Source organism: Piliocolobus tephrosceles, chromosome 21 (assembly GCF_002776525.5).
Source record: "Piliocolobus tephrosceles isolate RC106 chromosome 21, ASM277652v3, whole genome shotgun sequence".
Lineage (NCBI taxonomy): Eukaryota > Metazoa > Chordata > Mammalia > Primates > Cercopithecidae > Piliocolobus > Piliocolobus tephrosceles.
The window spans coordinates 19,558,443-19,580,284 of record NC_045454.1 but is presented as its reverse complement, the minus strand read 5'-3'; the positions used below and the strand labels follow the sequence as shown (position 1 = coordinate 19,580,284).

The following is a 21,842-nucleotide window of genomic DNA, read 5'->3' as shown; positions in this document are numbered from 1 at the left end:
GCAGTGGCCGGATCTCAGCTCACTGCAAGCTCCGCCTCCCGGGTTTACGCCATTCTCCTGCCTCAGCCTCCTGAGTAGCTGGGACTACAGGCGCCCGCCACCTCGCCCGGCTAGTTTTTTGTATTTTTAGTAGAGATGGGGTTTCACCGTGTTAGCCAGGATGGTCTCGAACTCCTGACCTCGTGATCCACCCGTCTCGGCCTCCCAAAGTGCTGGGATTACAGGCTTGAGCCACCGCGCCCGGCCTACCCGGGTAATTTTTCTATTTTTTTTTTTTTTTATAGAGATGGGGTCTTTCTGTGTTTCCCAAGCTGGTCTCTAACTCTGGGGCTCAAGCAATCTGCCAACCTCAGCCTCCCAAAGTACCAGGATTACAGGCATGAGCCACTGCACCTCGAGTATGAATCCGATCCTTTTTGTGAGGAGAGGGGAAATGCTTTTCTAGAATTCCCGAATGAGAAACCTCTGCCCTCCCCAAGGTTCTGAAGATATGCGCCTGTGCTGTCTTCCACACATGTTCATATATTTCCTTTGGCATTTAGGTCTTTGACCCATCTGACATTGATATCTGTATGTGGAAAGAGACAGAGTTCAAGGCTAAGCTCATATTCTTTGCTGTTGCATTTAGTAGGCACCATTGTTGGTGGTTCTAGAGCCAGACCCCCTGGGTTCAAATCCCTCCTGGCTGTGCCGTCTACTTGCTGTGTGATCTTGGACAAGGTACCTTTCTGTACTTCAGTTTTCTGGTCTGTTAAAAATGGAGATCAGGCCAGGTGTGGTGGCTCACACCTGTAATCCCAGCACTTTGGGAGGCCGAGGTGGGCGGATCTTGAGGTCAGGAGATCGAGACCATCCTGGCTAACACAGTGAAACCCCGTCTCTACTAAAAATTACAAAAAATTAGCTGGCATGCGTCTGTAGTCCCAGCCACTCGGGAGGCTGAGGCAGGAGAATTGCTTGAACTCGGGAGGTGGAGCTTGCAGTGAGCCAAGATTATGCCGTTGCACTCCAGCCTGGGCAACAGAACAAGACTCCGTCTCAAAAAAAAAAAAGAAAAAGAAAAAAATGGAGATCATAGTACAACCTACTTCTCAGGTTATTAAGAGGTTTAAATGAATTGGTAGTTAAAGAGCAGAAAACAGAGCCGGGAATGGTGGCATGCACCAGTAGTCCCAGCTACTCGGGAGGCTGAGGTGGGAGGATTGCTTGAGCTCAGGAGGTTAAGGCTGCAGTGAGCTGATTGTGCCACTACACTCCAGCCTGAGTGACAGAGTGAGACCCTGTCTTTAAGAAGAAAAACTGTAATTCCAGCACTTTGGGAGGCTGAAGCGGGCAGATCACGAGGTCAGGAGATCGAGACCATCCTGGCTAACACGGTGAAACCCTGTCTCTACTGAAAATACAAAAATAAAAAATAAAAAAGGCCGGGCGTGGTGGTGGACACCTGTAGTCCTAGCTACTTGGGAAGCTGAGGCAGGAGAATGGTGTGAACCCGGGAGGTGGAGCTTGCAGTGAGCTGAGACCGCGCCACTGCACTCCAACCTGGGCGACAGAGCGAGACTCCGTCTCAAAAAAAAAAAAGACGAAAAAACAAAACACAACTGAAAACAGTGCCTGGCATGTAGTAAAGTCAAAATGAAAGCCTTGTGCTTCAACCCAGAAAGAATTTGCACAGCCGCACATGGGTCTGGGGGCTCAGCAGGGAGCTCTGGGCCTGTCAGTAGGTGAAGTTTGTCACTGAGGTTACCCTCTCTTCATCTTGACAAGAAGTTGCCAAATTGCTCTCCCAAAATGTTTGTTCGCATTTCCACCCCCACCCGCAGTGACTGAGCATTCCCCTTACTCCACAACTTCAGCACATTTGGTGTTGTCAGCCTGGCATTTTGGCCAATCTGCTGTGCGTGGAATGGCCACACAGCATTTTTTTTCCCAGAGCAACTCATCTGCAGAGGTCTGTCTGTGAGCGCATTCTGCCACCGAGTTACTCAGGCTGGGCCGCAGGCGGGACCACCATGGGGCCCCCAGCACAGTGAACTCCTCATAGCTCTGTGTTCAGAGCACCACACTTGCATGCTTATCTTCTGGAGAGGGTGAGGTGATGGGGCCGGGGTTGGGGGGGGGCAAGGAAATGAGGAAGAGACCCTTAAAGTCAGTGACCCAACCTTCGTCATGTTGGTAGACCGCATCAATCAGCAAAAGAACCAGCGCTAAATCATTAGTGTGTGCTATTAATAGAATATAGGTCATAAGAGAAAACATGATTAATTGCAAGATGATCTCAGTGGCTGTTGAGGGCCTAGATTTTCCCAAGGCAAAGTCCTTTCCTCACATACCAGCTTTTCTTTGTTGGGATATAGGCTAGAGGCAGCTGAATGAACAGATACTTCCCTAAGTCATTATTTCAAAGACAGGACAGGGATGGGTATAATGGGAATCTTCTCTAAATGAAGGATGATTGAACCACTTTGTTAGTAGGTGAGTAATCCCTGATGCCACAGTGATGCTCTGGCGGTCTAGAAAGGAGAGTGAAGCTTACAGCAAAGGCTCCGGTGGGTTTGATTCTTCCAGACCAGCCACTTACACAGCGGCACAGAAGAGAAAGGCCTGGCTGTCCCCCCATCACCACTCGGTCAAGAGAGAGCGCCTGTGGCCAGGCTGTCTTAGAGGCTGGGTAGACACTGCCCAGGGTGTTTATTCTGCTCCAAGGCAGAAACAGAAGAGAACCTCCTGCCATCTCTGGACACACAGAGAGAAAAGAGCTGGCAGACCTGGGCCCCGCTGGCTAATAATCTGCCCACTTAAAAGCAGATGCTGGCAACAGTCACAATCTCTGGGCTGTTAGATTGGCCAGCCCTTCTTCCTTGCGGGGAACCAGGTAAAGGAGAGTGGAGAGGTGTGAGCGGATGATCCTTTCCATATGAATTGAGATGGAAATATGAGAGTGGAATAGAAAACCCAGGCCCAGAAGTACAGGTCCAGGAACAAAAAGGGGCAGGTGCTGCAGCCAGCCTTGAGGTCAGGAGAGAAGCAACCTGGTCAGCCCAGCAGAAACAGCTCACCTGGAGCCATGGTGATAATGCCTGCTTCACAGGGTTTCATGAGGGTTGAAATCAAGGTAATTAACATGTAAGTGTTCTGAAATGTAATATGAAAGACTGGTTTTCAGTATGTTGATTATGGTGTTATGGAACTTTTGTCAGACACTTCCTTGTAGGCCCGTTTTATAAAGCAGGAAAAAATGGAGCTGCCAGAGGTGAGATGAGGGTGTGGTGGCCTAGAGCCTCACTTGCAGCCTTTCTTTACCCACTGCAGTCTCCTCGGAGGACTGTACTCAGGGGAGTTTAAGGTGAAACCTGGGGGGTCTCGCGGAGCCCGGCACTGCCCCCCAGCGGGCCCTGGGCCCCAAACAAGTCATTTACGCATTTTGGACCCCAGCTTGCTTTACCACCAAGGGGACAGACAAGTCAGATAGATCAAAGGATTCTTCACTTAGTTCCTACGGACAGGGGCTTCAGAAATCTTTGACATCTTTGAGACAGGCCAGTATTTTGTGCTTTTTTCCTGGAGAGACATGACATGGTTTTGTTTCATCAACTTCTTAGAAGGGTCATGTTCGCCCAAACATGAAGGAGTGCTGTATTGATTTCTCAGGTCCCTTCCTGTGCTGTTAGTTTGTTGTAAGCGACAGAACCTCCCCAAGTCAAATTGACTTAAACTGCAAAGGGAAGTTAATGGTTCAGGGACCTGAAAAATCCCAGAACTGGCCCAACTGGAGTCAGTACTCAGGTATTCTCATCAGGAATTTACCCCTCTTTATTTCCGGACTCTGCCTGTCTCAGGTTTAACTTCATTCTCGGCCCCTTCCTCCTGCCCCACCTCTGCTCACCCTCAGGTGGCAAAGAAGTCCTCAGCAGTCCTCCTGCCTTACCGCCCATCTGTTTCCCCCCAGAAATTGCAGCAAAATGTCCAGGGCCCACTCTCATTGGCCATGCTTGGATCACGTGTCTCTCCCAGAGCCAATCCCTATGGCTGAGGGAGGAGACATTCGGGTCAGGGCGCCTCTCATGGGATTCTGTTCTTGCTGTAAACCTGTAGGAAGTGAAGTGCTTGGCCTGTGTGTCACCTGTGTGATGAATGGGTCATGGCCATGGGTGTGCTGGCATTGTGGAAGCAAACCGAAGGGGGTCGTCCCTTCCCACGTGGTAGAAAGTGGGGCCCTGGGATACACAGGGTACTGGCTGGATTCCCGGATCTGTAGCCCTCCTTTGCTGCCGTTTCCACGGCCCTTTGGCATCTTCCTCTCTCCTGCATGAGGGACTGCGGAACGACAGGCATCCACAGCTCCCTCTAGTCGGCAGGAAGTAGGTTCCTGGCTGAGAGAGACTTGGCGCCACGGCACATAGCTGGTGATCAGCCTTTATAGAGCCATATGCATCACTTTAGAGAAAGAAAGGAGAAAAATTAGAGTGGCGGGAAAGCAATTTCCGTTGCAATTTAAAAGGCGGCTATTAAAATTTTACAAGAGCTTTATTGCAGGGGTTTTCTGATCATCCCAGGAATTTTTAAAATGGGAAGTCTAGTGATAAAGGAAAACGTTCTGGGTGCGTCTGGTTCCCTCCTGCCCTGCCAAGCATCTTGAAAACCACCATTGTGACGGCTTCCTAGACCAGCTTAGCAATAGCAACAGCCCAAGAGGCCATTTCTGAGTGTTTTAAAAGCGGGTTTTTCCATATTTGCTGTTTCTATGTATAGTGACTGTTTCTAATTTTATTTTGTACTTTACTAAATGGCCTGGTAGGGAGCTATGGGAATCGTTAAGAACAGCAGTTGCCTGCCCTTCCTGTGTTAGTTGAGAGTCATTTGGTTGTGTGAACAAATAGAAATTCAGGTCAGCCTGCTGAAGTATAAAAGGAAGTGGATGGACACAGGGCCTGGGAGATTCGGGTTGGAATGGTTTCAGGCATGGCTGGATCCAGGGCCTCATGAGGTTGCCAGGACATGTTTCCTTTTACCTCCTGGCTCTGCATTCTTCTGTGCTGATTTTATTCTCAGGTAGGCTCTGAAGCAGCCCCTAACAGTTCCACAAGTAGATTCAACCAGCTTAACAGCTCCAAAGGAAATAAACCATCTCTTTCCCCCGTAGTCTCAGCATGTATCATGGGGCTGGTGTTTACTGGCCCTGATCATCCTGGTTTTGGTGGCAGGGTCACCCTGGGCCATTGCTGAAGCTGGAATAGGGAAGGTGGTGCAGTGGCTTTTTGGCCAGACCTGGATCCCATGACCAGTCCCACCCCCACCCACAACCCATGGGTGGGGTCAGTCCCATAGGACTGAGTGGGAAAGGTGAGGTTCAAGGGGTTGACTGAGGAAGAGAAGTGGATGCAGGGTGGGCCAAAGCAGCTGACACCTGGAACCCCTTCCCATACTAACTTCACGAAGCTGAATCTACCCCACACTCCCCAGTTGTTCTTTTCCCTTGGAACCTGCTCTGCCTTTACCCACTCTCAGATCTCGTTGAGGGGTTCTTAATCTCGGGTCCATGGACCTTTGAAGGGTGGAAGTTTAGTGGGTCACGAGGTTGGCTGGGAAAAACATTCCATCTCTATTTTCACTACCCTCTAACTGAAATTAACATTTTTTTATGCACAGGCCAATACACCACAATTGGATTAGCAATATCTATTACTTTGTCACTACTAGAAATCACAGATATTCACATATCCCATTACAGTGTTGCAAATATCACAAAATATCATTTAAACACCTACCTATTTCTGAATCACTATAGTTATTGGATTCACTACTAGATCTTGTAATATAAAAGCATTAATAGGCCAGACGTGGTGGTTCACACCTGTAATCCCAACACTGTGGGAGGCCAACATGGGCGGATCGCTTGATCCCAAGAGTTTGAGACCAGCCTAGCCAATGTGGCAAAACCCCATCTCTACTAAAAATACAAAAATTACCTGGGGTGGTGGTGTGCGCCTGTAAACCCTGCTACTCAGGAGGCTGAGGCAGAATTGCTTGAGCCTGGGAGGCAGCGGTTGCAGTGAGCCAAGATGGCACCCCTGCACTCCAGCCTGGGCAATAGATCAAGACTCCATCTCGAAAAAAAAGAAATTATTCTGAGGAGTCTGCAGCTAATTCACCACGCTGCCAGTAGGAGTCCTTGGCATGAGAAAGGTTAAGAACCCCCTTGGGCTTCTCCAGGAACCCCAGGGGAATGATCATTGAAGTTGTCCCGATTCCTGAACCCTGGAGTATTGACTAGCTGCTTGCTAGGCTTCCTTCCTGGGAGGATTCCTGGAGGAGCTGACCCGCCTTTGAGGTTGGTGTGGATGTTGGGTAGCATTTGGACATTATGGTATTGGGGAAGTGGGGCAGGGAGGTGTTGCCAGCCCACAGTTGGCCCTGCCTTCATTGACCGTCGTGACAGAGTGTGGTTTAGCCAGGTGGTCAGAAACAGGCTCTGGGACCAGGTTGCTGGGTTCACATCCTGGCTGTATATAGTACACTTTTTTTTCTTTTTTAGAGAGAGACAGGGTCTTGCTATATTGCCCAGGCTGGTCTTGAACTTCTGAGCTCAAATAATCCTCCCATCTCAGCCTCTTGAGTAGCTGGGACTATAGGCAGGTACCGCTGTGCCTGGCTTAGTATACTTTTGACTGACTGGGCAACCTCAGCTAGTGGATCTCTTATGAATTCTGTGCCTCAGTTTCCTCATCTGTAACTTGGAAGTAATAATAGGATCTTCTTGGATGATGGGGAGAGTGAAATGAGTCAGTGCATGTCTGCTAGGACAGAGCCGGCACATTGGGAGGGACTGTTATTAGTGAATGGCCATTGCATGTGGGACAGCTCTGGGCCCTCTCAGATCTCATCTCCTGACTTAGTGCCCAGCCTCTGCCGGTGCCCAGAATGTGATGCTGAACAATACAGACAGTGCCTTCTCCGCCTGGAGACATTCATTCATCCATGGAATATTCACTTAAATATAAACAAGCATACTACATATTCAAAGGCATAAATTCATAATATAAAGTTCCAAACCAGGACAAATGCGATTTCTCTGTCATTCCTCTGCTCACAGTTGTCTGAGGAAATGTCCTTAGAATAGTCCTCCATCTGTCCCCTCCGCCACTGCTCACCCCTCATGTACCCCGTGCCAGCTTCACAGGCCTCCTGGCTGCTCCTGAGATGCTCCACATCTGCTCCCGCCTCTGGAAGGCTCTTTCCCAGGTAGTCACACGGTCTGTGGTCTCATGTATTCACATCTCTGTCCCCTAGTCCAGGAGGCCTTCTCGGAGCTCTCTGTGTAAGGTCACAGTCCCATCACTATGGCGTTGCCCCGCTAGGTTTCATCAAGGCTCCACTCCCTGACTTTGTGTTGTGTATTTGTTACTGTCCTCCTCCCCTACTAGACTGTCTGCTCCCTGAGGACAGCCACTTTGTCTTGGGGAACCCTGGTTGTATTCCTGGTGCCTGACATGTAGCAGGTGTTCAGTAAATTTTTTTTTATTTTTTTTTCTTTTGTTTTTTTTTTTTTGAGACAGAGTCTTGCTGGAGCAAGGCTGGAGTGCAGTGGCACAGTCACCCAGGCTGGAGTGCAGTGGCACAGTCTCGGCTCACTGTAACCTTCCTCTCCCAGGTTCAAGTGATTCTCCTGCCTCAGCCTCCCAAGTACCTGGGATGACAGGTGTCCACCACCACACCCGGCTAATTTTTTGTATTTTTAGTAGAGATGGGGTTTTGCCACGTTGGCCAGGCTGGTCTTGAACTCCTGGCCTCAAGTGATCCACCCGCCTCGGCCTCCCAGAGTGCTAGGATTACACTCAACCATGTTCAGTAAATACTTGTTGAAAGAGTGAGTATGTGATTGACAGCTGGGTATTGCAGCAGGAAGGCTTAAGTTGGCCAGAGACCTAACCTCTTCTTTTTCCTCCATGTAGATGCACAGTCTCTGATGTCGGCTCTCCTGGGACCATCCAAGAGTTCTAGTGTCTAGACGGTACTAACGGTGAGTACGGTGTGGCTGCTGGTTTGCTTAGAACTTTACAGCTCATACACATAAGCATCTTTATTTTTTTTTTTTAAATTACAAAAACAAAAAAGTATCAAGGGAAAAATGAAAGTTTGCTTCACTGTTCTTGCCATCACCCGCAAGCCTAACATCTGTCCTAGAGGTAATTGCTGTCAGTCACTGGCTGGGTGCCCTGCCAGACCTTTTCCTGTACACAAACTTTCCTACGTGCACATATACACACTTATTTTGGTTCGCTGTATAAGAAAAAGGAACCACGCTATGTGGTGCTTCTTGGCTTGCTTCCACCATCCCCAATAATAGTATGTTTTGAAGATCTTTGCTCATGAGCATACCTCAGTGTATCATACATTTCATATACTTTTATTTTTTTCTTTACTTTTTCATTCAATTTTTAAACCTTACATAGAGTAAAACTCTCTCTTTGGTATACAGTTCTTTGTTTTGTTTTGTTTTGTTTTGCTTTGAGATGGAGTTTCGCTTTTGTTGCCCAGGCTGGATTGCAACAGCGCGATCTTGGCTCACTGCAACCTCCGCCTCCTGGGTTCAAGCGATTCTTCTGCCTCAGCCTCCCGAGTAGCTAGGATTACAGACATGTGCCACGATGCCCAACTCATTTTGTATTTTTAGTAGAGACGGGGTTTCTCCATGTTGGTCAGGCTGGTTTCGAACTCCTGACCTCAGGTGATCTGCCTGCCTCAGCCTCGGTTTTTTTGTTTTGTTTTGTTTTGTTTTGTTTTGAGGTGGAGTCTCACCCTGTCACCTACACTGGAGTGCGGTGGCGCCATCTCAGCTCACTGCAGTCTCCACCTCCCAGGTTCAAGTGATTCTCCCGCCTCAGCCTCTTGAGTAGCTGGGATTACAGGTACCTGCCATCATGCCTGACTGATTTTTATATTTTTTGTAGAGATGGGGTTTCACCATGTTAGCCAGGCTGGTCTTGAACTCCTGACCTTGGGTGATGCGCCTGCCTCAGCCTCCCAAAATGCTGGGATTACAGGCCTGAGCCCCAGCGCCTGGCTGGTATACAGTTCTTTGAATGCAGACATTTGTGAAACTGCCACCATGATCAAGATTCAGAGCAGCCCCGCCACCCCACAATGTGAATGTACTAGTTTCTCTGTTGGTTAAAAATATGAGCCAGGTGTGGTGGCTCACACTTGTAACCCCAGCACTTTGAGAGGATGGGGCTGGAGGATTGATTGAGCCCAGGCGCTCGAGACTAGCCTAGGCAACTTCGTGAGACCCTGTCTCTACAAAAAATACAAAAATGAGCCGGGCGTGGTGGCGCACACTTGCAGTTCCAGCTACACCGGGGCTAAAGTGGAAGGGTCACCTGAACCAGCGGAGGTCAAGGCTGCTGCGAGACCGTGTCTCAAAAAAAACTAAAAATTAAAATAAATAAATACATACATACACATATATGGCATGGGTAATGGGTATTTACACATATTTTAAAAATATATATATATATGGCAAATACTTACCTGTGCTGTATAGGTTTCAAATATGTTATATTTAGGTTTTTGGGTTGGGTTTGGGTTGGTTTGCTAGTGAACATTCTCTTTTGTTTCTGTGGGCGGGTTCTAAGCAATGGCGTGGGACCCCAGCTGCATGTCATTCCAGTTTGCAGTGAAGCCTTCCAGGACGATCCCCAGCTTTGTTGGGAGGGGCATTGTCTGATCCTTGAAGAACCAAGAGACCATACCAGTGTGGGAAGTGGAAAGGGGAGGATTGTGGCCTTCAGAACCTGGATGCAGGTAGCTGTGTCAGCCGAGCTGCAGGAACTGAGTGGCTCTGGATGGAGTTTCTCTCTCCTGGACGTTTAGTAGTTCTCGTCACATTCCCTCATCCTGGCAGTCTTGCCTGGGTAACTGAAGCTGGTGTGTGGAACAGTCACTAGAGGCCAGATTTCTGTCAAAGGATGCTTCCTAGCACAATTCTTGATTACTTTTATTTTGAAGTGATTTGAGAATTATTAAAAAGTTGTGAAAATGGTTACAGAGTCCACATGTCTACCCTACTTCCAGCTTCCCCTATGTTACCATCTTATACAACTGTAACACAGTGATCAAAACCAGGAAATTCACACAGCCCAGTACGATTAACTCAGTGACAGACATTAATCACATTTCACCAGTTTTTCCACTGATGTCCTTTTTTCTTCCAAGAGTCTATTCTTGATCCCACACTGCATTTGGTTTTCATTTCTCCTTAACCTCCTCCGATCTGGAACAATTCCTCCATCTTCCCTAGCCTTTCCTGACCTGGACACTGGGAGAGGACTGCTCTGCTATTTTGTTGTGTGTTTCAACTTGGGTTTTTCTGATGGTTTCTCATGACCTGATTGAGGTTATTCATTATTTAGAACGATGCCACACAGGTAGCATGCCCTCCTCAGAGCGTCTTTGTGGGGGTCTATATTGGTGCGTCGTATTTCTGGTAATGTTTACCTAGATCACTTGGTTAAGCTGCTGTGTGTCAGATTTCTCTACACAAAAGTTACACTTTTCCCTTTGTAATTAATAGCTATCTTGGGGCACTCCAGACCAGGAGTTTGAAACCAGCTTGTGCAATGAAGTGAGACCCTAGCTCTAAAAAAATAAAGTAAAAACAAATTAGCCAGGTGTGGTGGTGCACACCTGTAGTCCCAGCTACTCAGGAGGTTGAGGCAGGAGGATCCCTTGAGCCCAGGAGGCGGAGATTGCTGTGAGCTGAGATTGTGCCACTGTACTCCAGCCTGGGTATCAAGACCTGGTAGCAAGACCTGGGTAGCAAGAGCAAGACCCTCTCTCTTTAAAAAAACAAAACAAAACAAAACAAAAAAATGCTACCTTTGGGGAGAAACTTTGAGACTATGCTAGTATCCCACATCCCGTTTTTCCTCAAACTTCCTCCCACTAATTTTAGCATCCATTGGTGGCCAAGGTCTTGTCTACAGCAGTTATTGCTGTGCTGTTTCCCTAATGGCAGCTTTTGTGTGCCTCTCATTCCATCTACATTTATTAATTGGAATTCTTCTGTAAGGAAGACCTGTCCCTTCCGCCTTACTTATTTCTTTCTTTAGTTACTAATTTATATCCTATGGGCTATATTTGTTTTAATCTAGCACATTTCTTTTTAATGTGATAAAAGGCCCCAAATCCCAAGTAAATTCCGAGCATTGCCTCACACAGCAGGCAGACTGGCGTTTTTCCTAGCTGGTAACCAGGGCCTTAGGGAACTTGGAAAGAACGAGAACAGGTTTCATGTGTCCATTTTCCTTCACTCAGCAAATGTGCATTTGAGCACCTACTAGAAGTACTAGGCACTAGGGATTCAGGAATGAACAAAACAAACTCCTTACCTTAAGGGAACGGACATCCTACTGGAGAGTAACACAGTAAACAGATAAAAAGTGAATATAGGTGGCTATATATTCACTTTTTAGTGAATATTACAGGTGGCTCACACCTGTAATCCCATCACCTTCACGAGGCTAAGGTGGGCCAATCACTTGAGGTCAGGAGTTCGAGATCAGCCTGGCCAATATGGTGAAACCCCGTCTCTACTAAAAATACAAAAAAAAATTAGCCAGCCATGGTGGCACACAACTGTAATCCCAGCTACTCAGGAGGCTGAGGTGGGAGGATCGCTTGAACCCAGAGGCAGAGGTGGCAGTGAGCCAAGGTCGTGCCACTGCAATGCAGCCTGGGTGACAGAGCAAGACAGGGTCTCAAAAAAAAAAAAAAAAAAAAGAAAAAAATGTGAATATAGGATAAGTTAGATGTATATAGTGATGTATATAGTGTATATAGGATGTATATAGGAGTATATAGTGATGAATAAAGCAGGGAAGGAGACTGGCCTCACAGGGCAATTTTTAGACAAGGCGGCCAAGGAAGGCCTCTTTGAGGAGGCCCTGAATAGAGGAGGGAGTGAGGCGGTCCCCGGCCTAATTTATCCACAGCCAGCTGGGAGTTCGCAGTCAAATCATCTCCCTTCTGAACAGTTTCTGTGAACAGGAAGTGTGTTCCCTCTCCGAGGGGCAGCCCTGCTCAGTGAGGGCCAGTCTTATCCCCAAGTATTGCCAGATCTGATGTCCCCCCAATAGGAAAAGAAAGTGAAGAATTTTTTGCCAGTCCATTAAACCCGAATTATGCGACATCAGATAATGAATATGACTATATTTTGTTTTCATTGTGTTTGTTTTTTAAGTTTCCTTTTCTTTGTAGCAAGACATAGCAATGTTTCATTTTTAGTGGTGATAGAGATTCTTTTAAAATACGTAAAGCTTGAACGTCACTTCGGGGCTGGGTGCAGTGGCTCACCCTATAATCCCAGCTCTTCGGGAAGTCGAGGTAGGAGAATCGCTTGAGGCCAGGAGTTTAAGACCAGCCTGGGCAGCAGAGTGAGACTCCATCTCTACAAAAAATGTTTAAAGTAGCCAGGCGTAGTGGCATGCACCTGTAGTCCCAGGTACTCGGACAGCTGTGGCAGGAGGATCACTTGCACCCAGGAGGTTGAGGCCACGCTGCTGTACTCCAGCCCCGGGCAATAGAGCAAGAGAGATACGTGTGTGTGTGTGTGTGTGTGTGTGTGTAAATAATTGTACAGATGGGGAGCAGATACAGCTGAAAAGGAAAGGTGGAACACAGCGACTGGGCTTGGTAAGCACTGTATGGCTCAGCCACCCACTGTTTTTCCTCTGGGTCGGGTTCTTAGCAGTGGGCCTCAGCTGAAATTGGCAAACAATTACCATAGGTGTGTGCCTTGAGCCATTTGCATCATGGCGTGTGCATCGGCCAGGAATGTCTTCAAGTTTCAGGAACAGAAACCCCCACTCACCACAGCTTGATTGAATGAGGGCTGATTTCTTGCCCACTACCAGCACACCTGGAGGTGCTTGGCTGCCTGTGTTAGTTTGGTGGCTGGGCAGTGTCAGGGCAGAGCCACTTTGATTCTCTTGGCCTTTCCCCTCATGGACATAGTTGCTGCTGCCATGTCGCGTAGCCTCCCCTAACTCCAAGGAAGGTGGCAAATGTTATTTAACTTTTCAGCCTTTCCTGAGGAAGAAGCCAGAGAAAAAATGAATTGAGTGTATCTGTTGGGGTAGCCAGCCAGTACTGCCTGGCTCCATGGGGAAGGAAAAGCAGTAATAATGAACATTAATGGGTGCTGACTCTGCCAAGCCCTGCTGTAAGCGCCTCACATGCATGATCTCATTCAGTTCTTGCAACTACACTAAGACGTCACTGCTATGATATCCCCATGGTAATGATGAGGAAACTGAGGCATGGAGTGGTGAAGCTGCCTGCCAAGTAGAGGAGCTGGGGCAGGGGGGCATGCAGCCTGGGTCTAGGGCCCCTAAGAAAGCCACTACACTTTGTTGCCTCATAAGAGGTCCAGGGTGGGGTGGGGTGGAGGGGCCCAGGCTACTCACTATCTGGCCTGGGTTTAAATTCTTGCAGCGAGGCGGAGCCCAGCAGCATGTTTTGCTGTGGGGAAGTTGTGATCATTAAAAAACTGTCTTGTGAATCGCATCCGCCCCTGTGTAACTAACTACCTCCCACATGTTCAGGTCCAGTCCTCGGGAGCAGCACCCGCTGCACGTCTTATTCCTGGCAGCCATGCGGGGGCTTACAAGTGGCTGAGGGAACCCCTCTCGGCCTCCCTTTTTCCAAACAAACTATACCTGTGCTTTTAGTTATTCTTCCCAGGATGAGGCTTCTAGTTTTTTCTTTCTCTGGAGGTCTGCTGGTTGATTGCCCACACATTTGTTATGTGCCTCCTCTGTGCCCGTCCCTGTAGAGTAGTGGGGATGCAGTGGTGGCTGGGCCAGCCTCACGGCTGGGTGGCTCTGCCCTCATGGGGCTCCCCGTCTGGTGAGGGAGCAGGCCCTCAGACCCCCGAGTGGTCAGGTCTGTGACGGAGGAAGCCCAGGAGAGTGGGAACCCAGCAGAGGTGCCCAACCCAGCCTAGGGGTCAAAGAGGGCTCCTGGAAGCAACTTTTGGGCTTTGGAGGTGGAATAGAGATACATCAAGGAGCAGTTTCTACCATCTTCTCCTTTCTTCAGTGAAACTCTCACGACAGCTCTCCTTTATGAACTTCTGTTCCCCTCCTCAGTAAAATGAAAGGTTCAGACTTGGGTCTCCATCCATCCTTCCAACCAACCATCATTGACTGGACACCTCCCATGTTCCTGCTCCTCTGCTGGGCACGAGACTTACTCCGATATACAGTATGTTGGGAAGTTCTGCAGGTAAACAACTCAGAGTGATAAGAGCTCTAATAGGGGAAGCCATGGGGCTGTGGGAACCCCAAGGAGGCACCTAATGGTGACTTGGAGTTTGGGGACAAGCTTCTCCAGGGAGATGAAACAAAAATGGGTTGACACGGTGGCCAAGAGCACAGGTTTCCAGAGTCCAGCTGACCTGGGGTGTAGTCATAGCTGAGCCCCTGACTAGCCCTAAATGGGCAGCTTAATTCTGGGAGCTTCCGTTTTCTCCCAAGGTGGTTCTGAGGATTAAGATGGGATTATGAATGACAAGTACCTAGGACAGTGCCTGGCACAAGAAGTCACATAATAGATGATAATGAGATGATGATGATGAGATGATGGTGGCGGCGGTGGTGGAGGTGGTGATGATAATGAGGAGGAGGAGGATGGTGGCATCTTGCATTCATTTGCGCATACTGCACGTTGGAGGTTAAGTGGCTTAGTAACAGCCTATAAGATAATAAGCGTGAGCTGCTGCTGTTGTGATTATTCATTCACCAGACATGTGAGGGGTCGCCCTGCCCCGCTCCCTGAGCTGGCACAGGCCTAGGTATAGCAGGACTGTGTTCTGGGAGCAGGGCTCATACAGCAGAAGCCTGGGCCAGGAATTTCATGGAACAAGTTGGGAGTTCCTTTGGTGTGTGTTAGAAACCCATGGCTCCCGGCCTCCTGGTCCCCTTTCTTGTTCATTCCTCAGACTTTTCAGCACTGGCCTCAAGAGTGTAGGCTGCCCTTGACCTCTGTGGCCAGCATGCATGGATGCTCTGCTCAGCCCATCAGCCAAGCCCCAAATTAGACCTGACAGTGTGATTTATTCTCTAGGATGGAGCCAGGAGGGCACAGCCCCAGTGGGTGATTTGGAGGGAAGGTTGTCAGCCCGAATTAGCCTAGACACTTCATACAGCCTTGCTGGTTCAGCTTCCTCTGTCTAAGAGGGTTTTCCAGGGTGTTGCTGGCTTCAGCACTGCCTTCTCCCCTGGCCCCAGGGACGGACACTTGGCTGTGATCCCTAAAGAGCGTGTGTGCTGAGGGCTGCCCAGGCAGGCCCTGTCTGAAGGCAGTGGAGGCTCTGGGTCGTTTCATCTGCCCCGTCAGGAGCCCAGGGTGGCGGCTCCCTGTGGAGTGCTTGGCCCATTCCCCGCTTCCTGTTCTTTCACTGAGTTCCATGCGGGGTGCCTGGAGGCCGTTTCCCTGCTCCACACCTTCCGGTCGGTGATCACAGTGTCTCTGCTTTCTAGCTGCCTTCATTCATTCACAGGAATGCCTCTGATGGGCGAGTTTCTGCTGCAGTAACAAATTAACCCTGAAATCCTAGAGGTTGGACACAACAGATGTCCATTTCTTACCTCGTGACATGGGCAGATTAGGTGAGAGGGCTTAACCTTGTACCTCAGGGACCCAGGCTGACGGGAGCACCCCCGCTCCCCCTCCCGGCCAGGCCCCATTTTGAAGCTTCACAGGCTGCAGAGACACGACGGCAGGAGAAGGGGACGGAGAGTTGCACAGCAGCACTTAGATGCCAAGGCCCAGAAGCCACATGTCCACTTCCACCTGCACCCAGAACTGTCACACGGTTCTGCCTAACTGCAAAGGGCTAGAAATATGATACTCAGTGAGCAGTAACTATCGCAGCCACAGTGGACAGGTGGGGTATTTATGCAGCACCTACTGTGTGCCAGGCCTTCTCAGGGCTCTAGAAATGCAGAGGTGTCCCCCGCCTTCCTGGAGCTCATAGTTTAGTGGTGGAAACCGAATTGAAGTAATTACAGCAACAGCTGTGTGATTATGTCTGCACTAAGTGCTCTGGCGGAGGAGCCCAGAGGGCCGTGACAGCATATCTGAGAGCCCGGACGTGTCTGGAGAGGTCAGGGAACGTCTGTCATAAGGACTGACGTTTAGGAGGAGGCCCGAAGGAGAAGTAGACCTTCCCCCAGTGGGGGCGAGGAATGGGGAGAGAGTCGCTGGTAGAGGGAACCGCATCAGCGGAGCTGCGGACGTGGGAAGGAGCTTGACTCTGCGAAGGAACTGGAAGAAGACCTGTGTAACTGCAGGGTCAAGAGCTGGGAGAGGTAGGTGGGGGCAGATGGTGCCGGGTCTGGCTGGCGGTGAGGAGGAGGCTGGGACTTGGAACACCTGCCTTTTGGAGCTGTTGAAAGAATCAAATGAGCTCAGTCATTCTCTTAACAAATGCTGAGTTCCCACTCTTTGGCAGCGGGTGTTCCAGCAGCGAACAAGACGACAAATATCCCTGTTCTCAGAGCTGGCTTTCGAGGCGGGGGACACAGACAATGAACCAGGCAGATACATAGAATAATTTTTACCTGGTGTAAAAAACTGCTGACCAGTAAATAGAGTAAAATGATAAAGAGCGTATGGATTGGAGGCTTTTGGCTCCAGGTAACGGCCACCCCCATTGACTCAGACTTAAACAGTCAGGCCCCCCCACCTCCAAGTCTGAGGGTTCTCTGGACCCTGTGAGCTGGTGACACAGCAGCTCGACGATAGCATGGAGGACTGTCCATCACGGTGCCTTCATCTTAAAGCAGGCCCCTTCCATGGTCAGAGGATGGCAGGTGGGGATGCCCTGGGCAATATCGGGGCAGGTAGCGGGAGATTTTTCAAACTCTGCATGTCCGAAGGATCTGCCACTAGCGTGCCTTGGTGACAGTGAATTCTAGAAGCCAGTGTGAGAGTAAGGAGGAGGCCCTTGCTCTAGTCTAGGTGGGAGATGCCGGAGGATGGGACCAGAGTAAGGAGTGTGGAGGGAGGGGAGGGGGCAGGTCATGTGCATGTTACAGAGTCTGAGAAATTCTGCAGGAAAGAAACTCGCTTCTTTGACTGTGGAACACTTTTGTTTTTGAAAGACACCTAGGAACATCTTCTACAGTATAATTTGGAAAATGTTTAATAATGATTCCCATCCTTGCTGTACATTAGAATTATGTTAGCAACTTTAAGAAATCCCAAGGCCTGGGTCTCACCCTGGACCAATTCAGTTAGAGTTACTGAGTGACATTATAAAGCTATATTATTTGTTTGCATTTCTTTAATTTTTTAATTTTTATTTTTTGGAGACACAGTCTCACTTTGTCACCCAGGCTGGAGTACAGTGGCACAATCTTGGCTCACTGCAACCTCCGCCTCCCAGGTTCAAGCAATTCTCATGCCTCAGCGTCCCGAGTAGCTGGGACCACAGGCGTGCACCACCACGACTGGCTAAGTTTTTGTATTTTAGTAGAGACGAGGTTTCACCATGTTGCCCAGGGCGGTCTTGAACTCCTGAACTCAGACAGTCCACCTGCCTGGGCCTCTCAAAGTGCTAGGATTACAGGCGTGAGCCACCTCGCCCAGCCTGCATTTCTGATTATCAAAGTAATACTTGTTTGTTGTTTAAAAAAAGAAATCAAAGGACCCATAATGCCCCAAGATAATCTTTTACGAGCTGGTGTGTGTCTTCCAGATTTTTTTCAATGCTTGTACCTAAAAAATACCATATGTGCCCCAAAACAAAGTGGTTCAATAGCTTTCCAAAGAGATGAAAAAAAGTTTGCGAAGGGGGGAGGAGGGCGTAGTGGCTCATGCCTGTAATCCCAGCACTTTGGGAAGCCGACGCGGGTGGATCACCCGAGGCCAGGACTTTGAGACCAGCCTGGCCAACATGGCAAAAGCCTGTCTCTACTAAAACTACAAAAATTAGCCTGGCATGGTGGCACACGCCTGTAATCCCAGCTACTCCGGAGGCTGAGGAAGGAGAATCACTTGAACCTGGGAGGCGGAGGTTGCAGTGAGCCGAGATTGCGCCACTCTACTCCAGCCTGGGTGATAGAGCAAGCCTCCATCTTAAAAAAAAAGTTTGGGGGCCCACCTGAAATGTTAGGGATTTGGACAACATAATCAGCTGCCTTTCTGTATTTTCTAATTGATTAATTTTGTGACATATTTGGAATCCAGATATCAAAAATGTTGAATTCAGCAAGGTGCAGTGGCTCACGCCTGTAATCCTGTCCCTTTGGGAGGCGTAGGAGGATAGATGACTTGAGGCCAGGAGTTCGAGACCAGCCAGGGCAACATAGCAAGACCCCATCTCTACAAAGAAAAAAAATAGCCAAGTGTGGTGGTGCATGCCTGTGGTCCCAGCTACTCAGGAGGCTGAGGTGGGAGGATCACTTGAGCCCAGGAGTTGGAGTCTGCAGTGAGTCATAACTGTAACACTGCACTGCAGCCAGGGCAGCAGAGGGAGACCCTGTCTCAAAGGAAAAAGAGAAAATTGGACTCAAAATGTTCCGTATATCCTCTCACATGTCATAAAAAAGTGTTAGTCATACTTTTCCCAGGCATCCTTATTACAAGAGTCACTTTTTGAGTCATCTACACATATTTCCAGAGTACACTGTCTCCACGTCTATCTGAAGCATTTGTGATGTGGCACCCCTTGAATTTGTGTATATTGCCACTGGAAACTGTATCCCAACACTCTCAAGAAGCCATTCCTCTACCATTAGACAGCTTTTTTTTTTTTTTTTTTTTTTTTTAATGCCTCTTTTAGGAATTGGTGATCTCTACAGCCACTCACTGTTAGGTTTTTTTAAAAAAAACCAACTCAGATGTTTAAGGACAGTTACTGAACATGGGTAAGTGGCTGAGTAAACGTGAACGTATAAAAGTGGTTATATAATCGCCTGTTTGTGAGTCAATCAGACTCATCATTCCAGTGTGAATAAGAAATGACAACTTAGGAAAATTTCTCCATGTACTTTCTTCCCCCACAGTGGCACTTTGCTTTAAGACAGTTTTCAGTGCTATATTACACATCCTTTTTATAAAAAATTCAAAATTCTGGTTTAAATGCCCCATTCAAGACTTTCTCCTGAAGTATTTTGTTTAAATTGATTAAACATGGCTTAAAATTATTTGTCCATATCTTGCTTTTCTTTTCTTTTTTTTTTTTCTTTTTTGAGATGGAGTCTCGCTCTGTCCCCCAGGCTGGAGTGCAGTGGCGGGATCTCAGATCATTGCAAGCTCCGCCTCCCGGGTTTACGCCATTCTCCTGCCTCAGCCTCCCGAGTAGCTGGGACTACAGACACCCGCCACCTCGCCCAGCTAGTTTTTTGTATTTTTTAGTAGAGACGGAGTTTCACCGTGTTAGCCAGGATGGTCTCGATCTCCTGACTTTGTGATCCGCCCGTCTCGGCCTCCCAAAGTGGTGGGATTACAGGCTTTAGCCACCGCGCCCAGCCCTCCTATCTTGCTTTTCAAAGGAATCTTTATTTATTTTATTATTATTATTCCTTTTTCTTTTTGAGATGGAGTCTCACTCTGTCACCCAGGTTAGAGTGCAGTGCCTCGATTTCGGCTCACTGCAACCTCCATCCCCAAAGTTCAAACAATTCTGCCTCAGCCTCCTCAGTAGCTGGGATTACAGGCACCCACCAACACGCCGAGCTAATTTTTATTTTTATTTATTTATTTATTTATTTATTTATTTATTTTTGAGATGGAGTCTCGCTCTGTCACCCAGGCTGGAGTGCAATGGCGCGATCTCAGCTCACTGCAACCTCCGCCTCCTGGCTTCAAGCAATTCTCCTGCCTCAGCCTCCTGAGTAGCTGGGATTACAGGCGTGCGCTACCATGCCTGGCTAATTTTTGTATTTTTAGTAGAGACATGGTTTCACCATGTCGGCCAGGCTGATCTCGAACTCTTGACCTCGTGATCCGCCCAACCTCAGCCTCCCAAAGTGCTGGGATTAGAGGCGTGAGCCACCGCACCAGGCCCCAGCTAACTTTTGTGTTTTTTGTTTGTTTGTTTTTAGTAGAGACGGAGTTTTGCTGTGTTGGCCAGGCTGGTCTCAAACTCCTAACCTCAAGCGATCCACCTGCCTCAGCCTCTGAAGTAGCTGGGACCACAGGCACAAGCCACCACGCCCAGCTAAGTTTTAAATTTTTTATAGAGACAGGTCTTACTATGTTGCCCAGGCTGGTCTCAAACTCTAGTCTCAAGTGATCCTCCTGTCTTAGCCTCCCAAAGTGCTGGGATCACAGGTGTGAGCCACCACACCTGGCACTTTGCTAATTTCTTACTTGGTTATTTTTTTCTGATATTGAGTTGTAAGAGTTCTTCATAAATCTTGAATATTAACCCTTTGTCAGGTATGTGGTTTGCAAATATTGTTTCCTAGTCCATAGGTTGACTTTTCATTTTGTTAATTGCTTCCTTTGCTGTGCAGAAGCTTTTTAGTTGGGTGTAGTCCTGTTTATTTATTTTTACTTTTGTAGCCTGAGCTTTTGGTGCGATGTTCAAAAAATCCTTGCCAAAGTCAGTGTTGAGGAGCTTTCCCCCCATGTTCTTTTCTGGGAGTTTTATCGTTTCAAATCTTACATTTAGGTCTTTTATCCACTTGAGTTTATTTTTGTGTATGTTATAAAATTTCATTCTTTGTAGGGCTCAGTTTCATTCTTATTGACCACTTATGTTTAGATTTATTTCTGGGCTCTATTCTATTCTGTTTTTATGTCAGCACCATACTCTTTTGATTATTATATAGCTTTGTAATATAATTTTAAATCAGGAAGTGTGATGCCTCCAAGTTTTTATTTCTCAGTGTTGCTTTGGCTAGTTGGGGTTTTTTTTGTGGCTACATATAAATTTTAAGATTGCTTAAAGAGCATGTTTACAGTGACTTATCACACTTGGAATTGTGGGGTCAAGCCCTTGGGAATACTTACCAAGTCTCCTATAATATATGCCTCCCTTTCTATTATTTTCCAAACTAGCATCATTTAAGTTTTTGAAAGCTAGTATATCTTTCCCAAAGAGCACTTGTTCCAAAATAAAATAAGGAAAGACCCTGAAATATAGCTACTTTTTTTAAGGATAATGTTTTGGGCATATCTTGCTTTCATCTTGTATCCAAAATAAATGAAGTTAATCACTCACAAATAACTAGCTCAGTAGTGTTTGACCTTCCTGCAGGAGCTGTAACTAGTTCTCTCACATCCCCAGCTTGACCTCACTCATTCATTCATTCGACATTGATTTATTTCCTGTCAGCTGCCCTGAAAGCCAGTAGTAAAGATGGCCTTTGGAATGTATTGGAATCCCAGCCCTCCCCTTCTACCTCTATGACCATGGCCAAAGCACTTACCTTCCTGTGCCTCAGTTTCTCCATCTGTAAAACAGAGGAGATAATGCTGCCTACATCATAATGTGGTTGTGGGCATTCAAGGATTTAAAACAGATCCATGGGCCAGGCGCGGTGGTGCACACCTGTAATCCCAGCAGTTTGGGAGGCCGAGGTGGGCGGATCACTTGAGGTCAGGAGTTCCTGACCTCAAGTGATCAGCCTGGCCAACATGGTGAAACCCCATCGCTACTAAAAATACAAAAATTAGCCAGGCATTGCAGGTGCATACCTGCAATCCCGGCTACTGGGGAGGCTGAGGCAGGAGAATCCAGGAGGCGGAGGTTGCCGTGAGCTGAGATCACACCACTGCACCCCAGCCTGGGCGACAGAATGAGACTTCATCTCAAAATAAATAAA

The 21,842-nt window shown here is 48.0% G+C and overlaps 1 protein-coding gene across 5 annotated transcripts in view; it reads left to right on the top strand.

The window, feature by feature from the left end:
• SIPA1L3 (signal induced proliferation associated 1 like 3) overlaps positions 1-21,842 on the top strand; it is a 249,459-nt gene that overhangs the window by 115,591 nt on the left and 112,026 nt on the right. For all 5 annotated transcript variants that reach the window (XM_031934741.1, XM_031934743.1, XM_031934742.1 and 2 more), the window contains one exon: positions 7,953-8,020. The gene's annotated coding sequence lies outside the window, so the exon portion shown is untranslated. The remainder of the gene's footprint in view (positions 1-7,952; positions 8,021-21,842) is intronic.